The sequence below is a fragment of the Talpa occidentalis genome, unplaced genomic scaffold, assembly GCF_014898055.3.
Source record: "Talpa occidentalis isolate TD23 unplaced genomic scaffold, MPIMG_talOcc4v2.1 talOcc4.14, whole genome shotgun sequence".
Taxonomy (NCBI): Eukaryota; Metazoa; Chordata; class Mammalia; order Eulipotyphla; family Talpidae; genus Talpa; species Talpa occidentalis.
Window position 1 is genome coordinate 69426225 of NW_023601433.1, and position 13989 is coordinate 69440213.

The following is a 13989-nucleotide window of genomic DNA, read 5'->3' on the forward strand; positions in this document are numbered from 1 at the left end:
GCCTCCCTAGAAGCCTTACTTTCCATTTCACCAGCTTTTCTAGCCCCTTACCCACGTTCAGACAGTACTCAGCCTCCTTTATTCACTGATTTTTTTCCTCTTGCTCCCTGAATGGTTTTCCATGTGTGCACACAGTCTTCTCCTTTTCGTGTGTGTCTCAACTTGTTCTATTTAAAATATGCACCTTTTCATGTGTGATTTTTACCTTGTTGCTGATTTAACAATTTTATCAATGCAGATGAGCCTTGAAACTCTAACCCAAGCCCTGCCATTTCCTAAGATATCAAGTGTATTAAACTTCCAAGTGGTTGTTTCCACATGTATTCCCAGTGCCTCCTGTTGAAAAAAATGGTCTAATCTTTTTTCTTCCTTGCTTTTCCTATCTTGTGAATGACAGAGTGACTCTGGTGGTGCACATATGTGTGCATGCACATGTGTGTGCTTTAAGGGGTGCTAATCTTTTTTTTCTTCCTTACTTTTCCTATCTTGTGAATGACAAAGTGACTCTGGTGGTGCAAATATGTGTGCATGCATGTGTGTGTGCTTTAAGGGGTGAAGAAGGAGAGATTTTAGCAGTTGAATTAGCCATGGTTCTTCATGTGCCTGACTCCTGCTTCAGGACACATCCAGCCAGTCGGCCACTGCCCACACCACTGCTCTTATAATAGCTGACTTTATTGAGCATTGACTAAGCACTTTATAGGTAATTTCCTTTAATCCTTAACATGACATTTTGAGGCTGTTATTCATATAAATTCTCCTATTTATAGCTCAGGAAACAGTTATATAGGTGTTACACTGGAAAGTTTCCCAACACCACATAGCTAGAGGGTAGCAGAGCTGAGATTTGAACCCAGGCATCTTGACCCTAGATCCTAAGCTCTCTGCTGATGGAGTTACAACATTCACTATTTTCCTAGTGGCCATTTGTGCAACAGCGTTTATCCAGTCTCCCCAACTCTAGTCTCACAACTGCTTCCAAAGTCATCTCCCTAAGTTCAGCTTCCTGATGTGCAAAGAATAGGCAGGTAGTCAGTGTTAATCTCCACCCCAACAGGCAAACAGAACCACTCCTAGTTCTCATTCCACGTATCTGAAATGCCCTCTCCCCCCCTCTCCATGTCTGCCTTTCAAAGTTCTACCCAACTAACGTGCTACAGGACAGTCACACAGTTCCTTCCTACTGACAGGAAAAACACTGTTCTCTTTCTCAGATCTGTTCTATATGAGAACAACCAGATGCCAAGTGTACACCATGTTTGGGTCCTGCTTGGAAAGAAACTAACTGTAAAAGACATCTTTGAAACGATTTGGGAAATCTCAACATGCATTGGGAATCAGATGATATTAAAGAATAACCAGTAATTCTGATGGATATAATAATGGCTTAGTGGTTATGTTTTTAAAAATGAGATGTTCTAAAGTATTTACAAGCTAAATGGCAAGATTAATGGTATTTGCTTAAAAATGCTCCAGCAAAACAAACCCAAAAAGTGCAAATAGATGAAACAAAATTGGTAAATTGTTGGAAAATGTCAAGACTGGATGATGGGAATACATTATGTTATTTTCTCTCCTTCTTCTTATAGCTGAAAATTTCCATAATAAATTATTAAATAAAGATTTGTTTTAGAGGCCAAGTAAAAGACTCCTACTCCACGAAGCTTTCTTTAATGTTATGACAGAAGTAATCTTTACCCAGTAGGAGAATGTTGCACATTCTTCTGGTGTTACAATCATTTAGATGCATATTCATCTCATCTTCAGAACCTGACATTCTTCATAGGCACAAACCATCTCTTATTCGTATTCTTTGTAGCCGTCAGAAAGCCAGTTGTGGTGTCTTACCCATGTAAATGTAAACACTTTTAAAGGGGATGCACCGAGTACTATAATGATAGTGCTATGAATGCTGTATTATTCATTTGCCGTCATTAATGAGAACCCAGTGTAAAAATATCTCTCTGTTCTCATCACCAGAAATAGTTGTGCTTCTCCTGGTTTATTTTTATCATATGGACATTTTGAATCTGTAAGTGATCATTTTCCCTCTTTGTGTTGCTACTCTAAAGCTTAGAATTAAATTTGTGGTCCACCCACAGCAAGCATACAAGCCTTTATGCCGGGTATTTTGTGTGCTGTCTTCCTTCGTAGCCTCCCTTTTTAATTTTCCTACTTTCATGTTCCTTTTGTCATCCATTCCACTTTGACTTTTTGAGGGGGCAAAACTGTAATAATTTAGTTTCACTGTGAAATTAGTATATAAGTCGAATTCATTCTATACCATTGTTTATCTGGACACAGCTATTAGACCTCTTTGTGTCTGCTTAGTAGGCAATGTGTTAAATGCTTTACATCTTTTTTAAATTAGTCAGCAGCTCTGCAAAGTAGTCACTCTGATCCCCTTTTTACAGAGGATGCAAATGTAGCCAGTGAGGTCTTTCCCAAGTCCACACTGCTGGTAAATGTCAGGTATCGGATTTGAACACAGTTCTTTCTGACTCATCCCTCCTTTTATATTTCCACTTGCAAATGTTGAAGTGGCACTCCCGGAAAGATTTTAGAGCACATGAAATATTCTTTTTTAATATTTGTTTTATTCCTCGACTCTGTTATTTATCTATTTAACTTTGCTCTATTCTGACTGGGCTCTTCTGACTTTGCCCTTCTGATTGGGCTAAAAAGATACCCCATCAGAGAGAGAAGAAGAAGAAAATGAAAAAACAAAGATGTGTCTATTTAGTATATATGTTTGAAGTGCTCCTGCCAAAACTTCTTTTCCCACAGGGGAGTGTCCTTGTTGAGAAAGATTTCGGATTTGGGGGCTGAAGAGCAAGCCAGTAGAAATGGAAGAGACCAGAACCCTGTAGAAATAGAAGTTTCAGGAGACATTCTTCTAACTTTTCCTTTCCTTCATTCAAGGCCTTCTTGACACCCCATCAATGGGGTTCCTCTTGCTCACATGCCATCAGAGAAGCTAACTCACATTCACTATGTACTAACTCTGCCGTGGAGCCTACAGAACATGTGGCTTGTATTTGCTTTCATTTGATTTTCAAAACAATCCATTGTTTCAGATGTGAAAACTGAGGATCAGGGGAGTGAGAGGACTTGCTCAAAGCCCCATAGTGTATCAGAAGTGGGGCTGGATTCCAAGCCAAACAGGCCAAGTCCAGAACGCTCCTTGTTAGTCAATCAGTGGACATTACTGCCTGTCTCCACAATACTGCCTTCGTCATCGGTGTTGACAGGTTCTGCTTTTGAAGACTTAACTCAGAAGTCACTTATCGTTACCAAGCTTCCCTTATTCCGCTCTTGTGCAAACTTCACTAAACTTCCACAAACTTCACCTGTCTCCTTCCTACTCTTAACACACTCACCTTTTTCTGCGTGCATTATAGTTTTTGATGTTTACATCTTAAATAAAGTTCCTTTCTTTTTTTAATTTTTTTTTCTTTTTTTATTTATTTTTTACATCACTGTTCATTTTTAAACAATATTTGCTTCCCTCTCCCCTCAGGTGCAGAATTCCCTTAACCAGTGCACCTGTGCACCATCACCACAGTAAAGTTCCTTTCTAAACTTCTAAGCTTCTTAGGGGCAAACTCCCTGGGCTACCACTTGGGACCCCTCTCCACTTGGAGAGCTTTCCTATGCTTCCTATCTGTCAATAAGTCTCTTGCTTTTCTGTAAAAATACAAACAAACAACAAAAAACTCCCTATTCCATTTCCTCTCCCCACCCCCAACAGCCAGCTTTGAGGAAATTCTCATTGAATGTTTAGGAGCTCATTTCTTTATTTTTCCTATCACAAACAGCTAATTCCTTCTTTCCTCTGACCAATACAGTGATTTGTAGATAAAAATATTTATCCTGGGGGCCTCCCCGGTGGCGCAGGGAGTTAAGACGCAACCTATGAAGCTGTCCACAGCCACTGCAGCATGAGTTCAATCCCCAGCCAGGGAGCAACCCACATGGCACAGCAGACCTCTCCTGACGCGCCCGCTGCTCCCCTCAGCCGTGTATTTCAGTCAATCTGCCTGTTCTGTTCCCCACTCTGTCTCTGGTGAATCCTCTCAGCCCCGCACCTCTGGCCTATACCCCAGTTCTTGTTTGCATAAATAAATAAATCTTAAAAAAAAAAAAGTTTGTCCTGGTAATTCAGGACCAAAATAAAAAAGACGAATGTCTGTCTATCCTGACAAAATCCCCCATCCTGTGAATATCATTTCATAGCAGTTAAAAACCCTAAAGTTTAAAGTAAGTGATTAGCAGAAATGCACATGTCTGTCCTTATTAAAAATTTTATTCTCAGGAGTTAAATTCCCCTAAGGGAGAAAGCAAGCTAATTTTTAGATAACAAATTAAATATGACAGAAATTGTTCTGCTGTAATTATAACTCAGTAGGACAGTTCTTGCTTTGGGATTGATTTAGAAGTCAATACAAATATTTCCAAGCATGGAAAGTAGAAGTGATGATTTTAGAAGAGTGTCTTAGTTCTGTGATTGTGCAGGGCCACTCCCCGCCATGGTGAGCTGAGTCTCTCCTCTGGTCTAGGCACTTGTGGAAGATTCCGAAGATACAGTAGTGACCAAGCATGGTAACTGCCCTCTCAGACCCTGTAGTCTACTAGAGGTTCAGAGAGTCAATAACCAGTCATAAAACAGACATCTAAAATTTTCACATCTATTCCTTGCCTTCATTCTATTGTTTGTTTAAATTAACACTATGGAACTCCCTTATGAGGATATCCCTAATGATGTCCCATTTATGCCGTGTCTCTGATAGATTAAAAAGGTTTCTGTTGCAATTGGTGAGGATTTACTCTTAACTGCAATGAATGGCTAGGCAAACCCATTTTAATACAGTGGCTGTCTAGAACTAGGTAGATATTTTCTTCCTCCCTTGCTGCTTCCAGTTATAACTTTTATTTTTTAAGACGCGAAAAGGGTAATATATGCACATCTGATATGTAAGCTTCCAAGTGATACAAATCTCATCTTTCCTGCTGTGTAGCTGCTTGCTTTTCCTTGCGCTTTTTTTTTTTTTGTCATTGAGAGGTTATGACAACATGAGCCATATTGTATTTATAAACATCACGTGTTTCCTTGATATGGCTTGCAGTTTCTGCCAGACAGAACACATGGAAGAAACATTTCTCGTTAGCTCAGCATTGGTGTTAGTTATGCTGATTTCCGGGACAGGAAAAATGCCTTCCTACTTGGATTTAACTTTCATAGAGTAGAAACAAAACCTCTGACTGTCCGTGAAATAGTTTTAACAAGGGTGGATACTGCTCCTTTAAACCACATATTTTCACTAAAAGCTTCCTTCTGTAAAAAAAACCCGTGCTTTGCATTTAGTCACCATAAAGACAGGCAGAGCTCTAGCATACGAGAGATGGGTGGCTTCAAGATCTCTGCAAGTCTATAAAGTTTCTTCTAGAAAAATAAAGGTTCACTGAAGATGTAAGGTAAGAACTGTACCTTTATAACAAAATATAATTTTTGGAATTTTTTTTCATGCTCTGGCACATTTACATTCAACAGAGTTGCAGCTTCTGGATTCAGGTTCGATTCAATGAGGGGTTAACATTTTAGGCTTTTATTTTAGCTTCTTGCGTGCTGCTTTGGAGGAAACTTTTTTGTTATTGGTGTTAGTCTGTTTTTCAAAATCCTCTTCATTGTACTGGACTATCCTTAATCTATCAATCTTGTGATCTAGTTATAATTTAGAAAAGATTTAAAGTGTCAACATTGTTTGTTAGCACAGATCTCATTGGTTTGTGTGTTTTGGGATAATTTTCCATATTTTCATGGTGATGTTCACTTGCATTCAATTTCTGAGACAAATGTAGAAAACGTGAAGGCGTGGTACGAATGGGAGGTTGGAAATTGCTATGTGTTATTCAGTCAGTATTTGGGGGGAATTTATTTGTTGTTAGTTTCCTTGTGAAAATCACTTTAAATTTTAAAATAAAAATAGCCTTTGTATCTTGGCTTTGAAAATCTTTAAAGAGATATCCATTTAACCTTTATGAAAAGCATGAAAAACTTCTATAGGTTTTTTTTTTTTTTTTTTACATAATAGCTCTAAATCCATAATACAAAGTTTAGTGACTGCCTGAAAAATTCTCTGACTGGAAATTACATTTTCTTGAAATAATTCTTATTCTTGCAGTAGTTCTGTCACAATATTTTGCAGTTATTTTAGTGGGCTTTTGTAACAGCTCTATCCTTTTAAATCAATCTGTTTCCTTTTAAAGGTACATGTGTAGCTGGATCTGCTTAACCATATTCCTGTGGATATCTTTATCCTAATATGTAGATGAGTTAATAAGCGTGAGAAAATGTTATACGCTGAGGTCTAAATAATGTCATTTTTTATTTACTCATCATAATCACCCTTTGGGATAGTGCTGTTAGACCCATTTGAGGGTTGGCAAATTGAGGCTGAGAGACATTAAATAACACCATCACACATTAGCGAGAAGCAAAGCTGCTGTTCAAACCCAGGATAGCTCTCTATAGTCCTTGTTTTTAAATACCCCACAGCACAGCCTCATCAGTGGCCAAGAACTCCAAGTCTGGAACCAGATACAGTTAACTTATCTTGACAGTGATAATTCTAAAGAAGTAAAATTTCAAAATAAGTTATTTTGTATGATTTGGTTTTTTTTTTTTTTTTTTTTTTTTTTTTTTTAAGATCTTTGTCATCTAAAGCCAGTAGAAATATGTGGTTTCTTATCCAGGGACCTGGTTACAACTTACTCGGAGTGAAATGATAACAGTGAACAGCAGATGGTGCGGGGATAGTTTTGGATAAACTATCCTTTCCTCTTTACTGTTTCCTTCTTTGCTTCATGTGCTGTGTTACCTATAACAACTGTTTTTCATGGTACAGAGCGGGAAGCTTATTGGTGAGCTTGATTTGAAATCAGAAAGTGTCTTTGATTGGAGACTGCCTTTATGTGCCTGCCTGCTGCCCTGTTAGGCTTCCTGCAGAGCTGTTCTGGAGAACAGGCAGAAAGTTAAAAAATTGTTGAAGGTTGCTGAGGTCTGGAGTGGGGGCAGCTAGCTAAACCACCTCAAAACCAGGCATTATTGTTTCCCTCACCCGCTCCTGAAGACTGAGACATTCACTCAGCAACAAAAAATATCCTAGAGATTGGTGATGCAAAGTAATCACTGCCAACAGCTTCAACTGGGATGCAGCTGCTCATCACAGCTCTGAACTTGGGCTTCAGGATCAAGGCAATTTGCTTCCAACCCCGTTTCTACACAATATCTAGGGCTGGCTAAGGAACTGACACAGCTAGAAATTGCCTGTTCCTCTTTCAGAAGGTACTGGGGTTTGTTCCCAAAGCGTCTCATGCTGGCGAGTAAACGGGAGGATTATGCCACACCCCTCTGCCCTTTGGTATCAAAGCCGTATCCCTTTTCTTGACTCTCCTAAAGATAGATGTTACTGGAAATTACCTTAGACAGGGAGCATATGTCCTGTTATTTTCAGGTGGTATCCCTTGCACCTACATGCCATGTTCTTCCTGAGGTTTTGCTTTTCTGACTTGTCTGTGGGTACCTGCCACAGTAACCCAGACTGTGGGAGATTATTCCCTGTCACATCAGCACAGGCTCCCGCAGTCCAAGACCCTACCCTGTACAGGCCTTCCAGGTACCCATTCTTTTCTCAAATGTCTCAGCTGAACATTGGTTCCTTTTATATAAACTGGGGGGAGAGGAAAGCATTTCTTAAATAATTTTTTTGAAACATGTTCACTTTTTTAAAGAGGACTTCAAATGTTTTAAAGATATATATCACCAGGTTATAAGCCATTTCTTCTCTGCCCTGCTTTTTCCCTTTTGCATGGGGAGGACCATCTCTTTGCTTGTGTGTCATTGGCTGGCAGGAACAATACTCGGCTACCAAAGAGTTGAAACAGCCTACTGTGCGTTAATTGACTAAGGAAATAGACCTGACCTGTATTTTTGGTGCCAGAGGCCGCATTTATTTGGAATCAGAGGGCTTTAGAGATAAAAATTCTTACACATCATTTTTTTTATAACCCATTCACCTGTCAGTTGAGTTGCAGGAAGTCCAATATAATTAGGGTGACCTGTCAAGATCACAAAATATAGAAATGACAAATAAAGAACTGGAGTCCAAGTCCATCAGGCCCTCAGACCTGCCCTCTGTCCCTATCCAGGGCATCTCTCTGGATTCCACCAGGTTTGTTTTCTGGATTGAGCTAGAAAAACACTGTACATTTTACTTCTCTTACCCCAGCCATTGTAAGCTGAGTTAGCCAATCTTGCTTTCCCTCCAGATAGCAGCCTAATGCTGTAGAAGGCCTGAGTTCATTAATTGGAAATGCATGAACTTGGACCAAAAATATATGGATTTTGAACTAACCGGATTAAGGTTATACAGTATTTTTGTTGAAGAAGAATAAACCATCAAGTCAACTGAAAAACAGCAGCTGCTTCAAATTATGAGATATTTTGCATAAAACAATATTGGCTTAAAAGGGGTTTGGAGTGTTATAACATTGTATTCAAAAGTTAGTCTCTTTGTTAAGGAAAATGACTCTTATAATAGCTACTTGAAATTTCTATGTATTATCACTCAAACTGCTTTCAAAGTTGTTATTTCACTTGGAGTCAGTGATTTTAAGTGGGACATAGAAAGCTTTTAATAATTATATAATTTTTATAGAATATTGACAAGATAAGTAACACAAAAAAATTGAGCTTATGAGTATTATTGCTTCATCACCATTAAAGTGAAAAAGGAAAGTGTCAAATGAATGATAGCACAGCTGGTATGTAGATATGGCCAAAATCTGGTCTTGTTTGAGTCAGGTGTAAAAAGTCAGGTGTTTTTTGTTTTTTTTTTAAAGATGTATTTATTTTTATACAAGAACTGGGGTACAGGCCAGAGGCACGGGAGGATGAGAAGATTCCCCAGGGACAGAGCGGGGAGCAGAACAGGCAGACCGGGGCCTCCCCGGTGGTGCATCCTGTTGAGCGCCACATTATGAGGCTATCCGCAGCCTCTGCAGCACCAGTTCGATTCCTGGCTGGCCAGGGAGAAACCCATATAGCGTGGCAACCCTCTCCTGCCTCTCCCACTACTCCCCTCAGCAGTGTCTTTAGTCAGTCAGCCTGTTCTGCTCCCCACTCTGTCTCTGGTGAATCCTCTCACCCTCCCATGCCTCTGACCTGTACCCCAGTTCTTGTACAAATAAATAAAATCTTTAAAAAAAAAAAAAAAAAAAGAACAGGCAGATGGACCGAAATACACTGCTGAGGGGACTGGCGGGCAAGACAGGAGAGGTCTTCTGCACCATGTGGGAATCGAACCCACGCTGCAGAGGCTGCAGACAACTTCACAGCACTGTGCTCAACCCGCTGCACCACTGGGGAGGCCCAGACACTCAGGTTTTATGACAAACCCCAAGTGGGGTGCTTGTGGAGTGGTCAGGGTGAAACATTTTTAAAGATTACAGTTGAAAAAAAAATGAACTGGTTGGATGGCAGAATCAAATTTATTCTTTAAGAGTTCTCGAGACCTTATGCATCTTGCTATAAAAGAAGTACTGTTCATTAACTCATATTTTGTGTGCACATTTATCTATTTAAGACCTCTTCAGAGTATAAGTATGTCATTGGAGCTTGAGGACCTGTCCTCATTGTTCAGGCAGCACTAACTCACTCCACATTCCTGAAGCACAGACAATGTTTCACTTGGTTGGTGGATGGACACATGTATTTGATTTCTTTTTGTTTTTTTCTTTTCCTGTGAAATCAAAGGTCATACTATCCCTTGTTTTGATTTAACTCTTTGAACCTGTTCCTTTTCATTTACCCTGCAGAAGTAGGAAGAGCTGCCCCCAAAAAACCCAAACTACAGTAAGAAATCATAGTGATGACAATGATGAGGTAATTCAGCAATAGCAGGGTCCTTCTCTCCAGGGTGTTCTTACTCCAATGCCTACCCTTCATGAAACACGCCTTTTTTCTTTGTAAACATTAGGTGTCCAGCAGGGGTTGACTACTTAGTATAGGATGAACATCTAGTGCCATCTCTTACATTCACTTCCAAGGGGAAGGGGACCTAACTCGACCTTCTGTAGATAGTTGACTCTTCAGTAAGGACTCAAGGAACATTCTGGAATACACATGCACAAAGTGGATACCATTTTTTGCTTGCCTTTTAAAGCAAATCTAAAAATATATTTCCTAGCAGCTGTGTAACTGCAAAACAAAAAATTCTGCTCCACTGCAGCACAAATTACTCACTAGATATCTCCAGGGTTCAGATTTTAATGCTTCAGAAATTTGCTGCAGATTTTACTGTATATATTTAGACTAAGGAGCCTATTAGCTTGAGATCTGGGTGAATTTTCATGAAAATGAGAAATGTGCCGCTGTTGGCAACCTAAGGCTGTAATTATGTTAATCTGACCATTTTAAGACTGAAATATGTTGTTTTAAAATGTTCCTATATTTTTACTATTTGTAACAATAATCTGAAGAAATTTAGTGTAATGCTAATAAGTTTTTTTGGTATCACTTTGTGACTAGAGCATAAAAATGAGTCAAATGTGGTATATTAACATTTTTAATTTTAGCAGAGAATTGTATCTACAGATGTAGACTCATATTGCATCTTACTAATATAAAAACTACCCAAACAGTATTTTGATATTTTCAATGTAGATACAACAAATGTATGTATAAGGCCATTTCAGCATTTATGTTCAATAACAAAACATTCCCACTTTTGTATTAAATTGCCACACTTTTTTATGCCAAAAAACCCAGATTATTTTTTGAACAATACCAGAAGGTGAATGTTTCTCTATCAATAACTATCTTAAAGAACTCAGATTTTCTGCTTTTAATACAAATGTAGGAAAGACTAGAGTGGACATTATAATGAAATTCTAGGAGAATCCAAAATCTTGTCTTTAGCTAAATGGTTTAGCCTCCTCCTCACCCATCAAAACTTTTATTCTGACCACAAACAGTGACATGTGTTCATTCCCAGAGAGATTCTCCCAGGTAATAAAACAGAAAGAATCCAAAGAAGAGTCATAGATCATTGCCCATCTCATAATTTTTATAAATCATTGTTATTTGAATCTAAATGTTATGCCAGCATAAAGCAAATGGGCAGTCTTTTATATGTCCTGATTTGGGTTCAGAATTGAAAATTGATTTGGGAATAGAATAAGAGAAAGCACCTTCTTGAATGTAAGTTCATACCATACAGTTGGACTTTTTCTCAAGGACACTGTTTTTCACAATATAATACAGCATGAAATTCTTCCATTGGCTGCACTCACTCATTTTGTGAGTTCTTAGAAAGAAGACTGTGCCATTCTTTTCATCACCTATAAATATATTAAAGTGGATATTTTCCATTCTGTTCATTTTGCTCTCACAATTGATAGGAGCCCATGAACGTTTAGTGGTGATTTTAATGATAATGTAAGCAGATCATGTTTTTCTGTTCACAAAGTTATGTAAGAATAATTTGGCCCATTGGATGTTCATAGCTCCAGGAAGGTAAGTCCAGATGGAATTCCTGAACCAACTTCGCAACAGAACCAGAGACTCAGAAAAGCTCAGTTCAGGACTGCAGTCCTGTGGGTGAGACCAGGAAGAGAAGGGAGACTTTTCATTGATAGTCCAGCATTGTTCCAGCACACCCTCTGCCTTCCTTTATCTTGTGGGGAGGATACTGATTAAAGAAGAGGACTTAACTCTTAAAATATTTTGGAAACAAATTTGTATACAGTATTCCCCACCTCTCCCCCCTTTTCTGAGATTTCAGTGTCTGCAGTTTCAGTTACCCACTGTCAACTGTGGTCCAAAATTATTAAGGACAGTGGAATATTTTGAAAAAAGAGAAAGGCATCACATTCGTATCTTTTACTATAGTATATTTGCATAATTGTTCTATTTTATTATTTATTGCTACTCCCTTACTGTGCATAATTTATGAATGAAGCTTTATCATAAGTATATAAGAAAAGACGTATATAGGGTTCTCTACTCTGAGGTTCCCAGAAATCCCCCAGGGTCTCTGGCCTGATCTGAAGTGAAGGTGGTGGGGGGTGTGGGGGGCGACACTGTACTTTGGAGAAGTTGAGTGTTAAGGGCCATCAGAATCTGGCTGTCCTGATTTTAAGAGACCCCCCTTTGTCTGTTTATTGGCCCATATCTTGCAGTCCTCTTGGGAGAAAATGTGCTCCAATGTTATAAGAGAAGGATAATACAAAAAGAAACAAAAAGAGGTAAAGTTTGGGCAGTGGAGGAGGGAGAACTACTTTGCATCTGCCTGAAACTTGGTTCCCTTTGAAGTGAGTTAAATGCTCTTACTACTAGTCATGAACTTTGAAAAGCACTCCATAGCTTGCAAAGCATTTTCTTCACATGCCCCACCTCTGTGGCAGAGAATTATTTCCTTTCAGGGGGCAGTGCTTGGGGGAAACAATTAGATTGCATCTGCCCCCTTGCTCTATGGGGGCATTCTGTCACAGCAAGCATTTGCTTGGCATCACTGGGTCAGTGCTATCTGTTTTGTTTCTCATGAGCTATTCGGTTTCAGGAATGCAGGGCTTCCTGTGGGTGTAGGAAGCACAGAGGCCTGGCATTTGTTTGTCATTGGGACTCAGGGAAACCCATCTTGTCTCTGAGGAGGAGGCTCCAAACAGTGCTGGAACCTGGTGGGGAAGCAGCCATGGACTGGTGACAGCTAACCTCCCCCAGCTGTCGGGACGGGCGGGGCAGGGCAGGGCGTGGGGTGAGGAGGCTTGCCAAGCCAACCTCAGGGTATGCACGACTCCAAACTAGTTGTCTTTGAATGTTATTTATCCAAATAAGGAGAAGCAGCGGTTTTGCTGACCCTTTCAAATTTCTGAGCCATGTCCACTGGCTGGCTGACTGACTTTCTATTTGAACTGAAAACACAAAGGTATTCCTTTGAAATGGAGCGCTCTTGTGGGACTGGTAGATGTTCTGAAATCACCGTTGGTAGGTGGTTTGCCCCCACATTTGTAGATAACGGAATACAGTCTGCTCTATTTTACTTTTCTCTTGCTCCTCTTGCAACATTTAATACAGATGACTTTGCTCAGGTGTTTCTGGGCCTGCTTTTCAATGGAAATAATACTAATCTTGTTAGGGGGAAAGGATGTCCTGAGGTAATTCCATGCAGGCTTTGTGGACCCCACCCCCACTCCAGACCAAAGCCATCAAGACACTGGGAAAGACAAATCCCGTCACCACCAAAGAGAAGGTGGCTGGGACCTGAGGGTGGAGTTAAGCAGCCAGGTTGGGTATAAAAACCAAACACGTGGGCCTTGGGGTCTCTCGCTCTGTTGCTCGCCTCCTGGCTACATAGCTCCTGGCTCGTGGCCAGCTCTCAGAGTGCCATTTGGGATTCCAGATCGGCGGATCGGGTAGGACACATTTAAAACTTTGTCTCCCATTTTTATCCCTGAGCTGTACATTTCCTCATTTGCCCTTCCCTTGTAAATAAACCTTTTATTAACCTTTCGCGTGTGCCTGCAGTAAAGCATTGATAAGTCCTTTTAAGCGCACGGGTGAGGACCCACAGTCAGGCACCCCGTTTTGTATCGGGGCTGCCCTATAACAATCTTACTGCTCCTGGAACCACTGCCTTCCTTTGAAGAGTACTCAAACATTAGACCTCCTCACTGATTTAACACTAGAGTGCAAGACTGTTCTGGCATGTCAGAGTGCCAGTTACTTTGGGTCACGTAAATTTGAGGTCTCTGGGTCCCAGTTCCTCATCTGTAAAATGGGAATTAACGTTTATCAAGTGGGAATATGCTAGGAATTAAGTAAGGTAATGTTGGAAGCATTTGGTAAATTGGAAGTCTCCAAAATATTAATTTCCTCTCCCTGTTTCCATCTTCTAGCATATTTAGTTGAAAGTGTTTAGTGATAGAGAA

General features: G+C 39.9%; 1 protein-coding gene across 15 annotated transcripts in view; it reads left to right on the forward strand.

Annotated features, from left to right (window-relative positions):
* Window positions 1-13989, forward strand: part of KIAA1217 (KIAA1217 ortholog) — a 606452-nt gene that overhangs the window by 522923 nt on the left and 69540 nt on the right. For 2 of the 15 annotated variants that reach the window (XM_054695159.1, XM_037510715.2), the window contains exon 1: window positions 4305-5475. The exons of 12 other annotated variants lie outside the window; for them this stretch is intronic. The gene's annotated coding sequence lies outside the window, so the exon portion shown is untranslated. Of the gene's footprint in view, window positions 1-4304; window positions 5476-13989 lie in introns of those variants that run through there. One more of the 15 variants, XM_054695165.1, reaches the window with a different exon arrangement.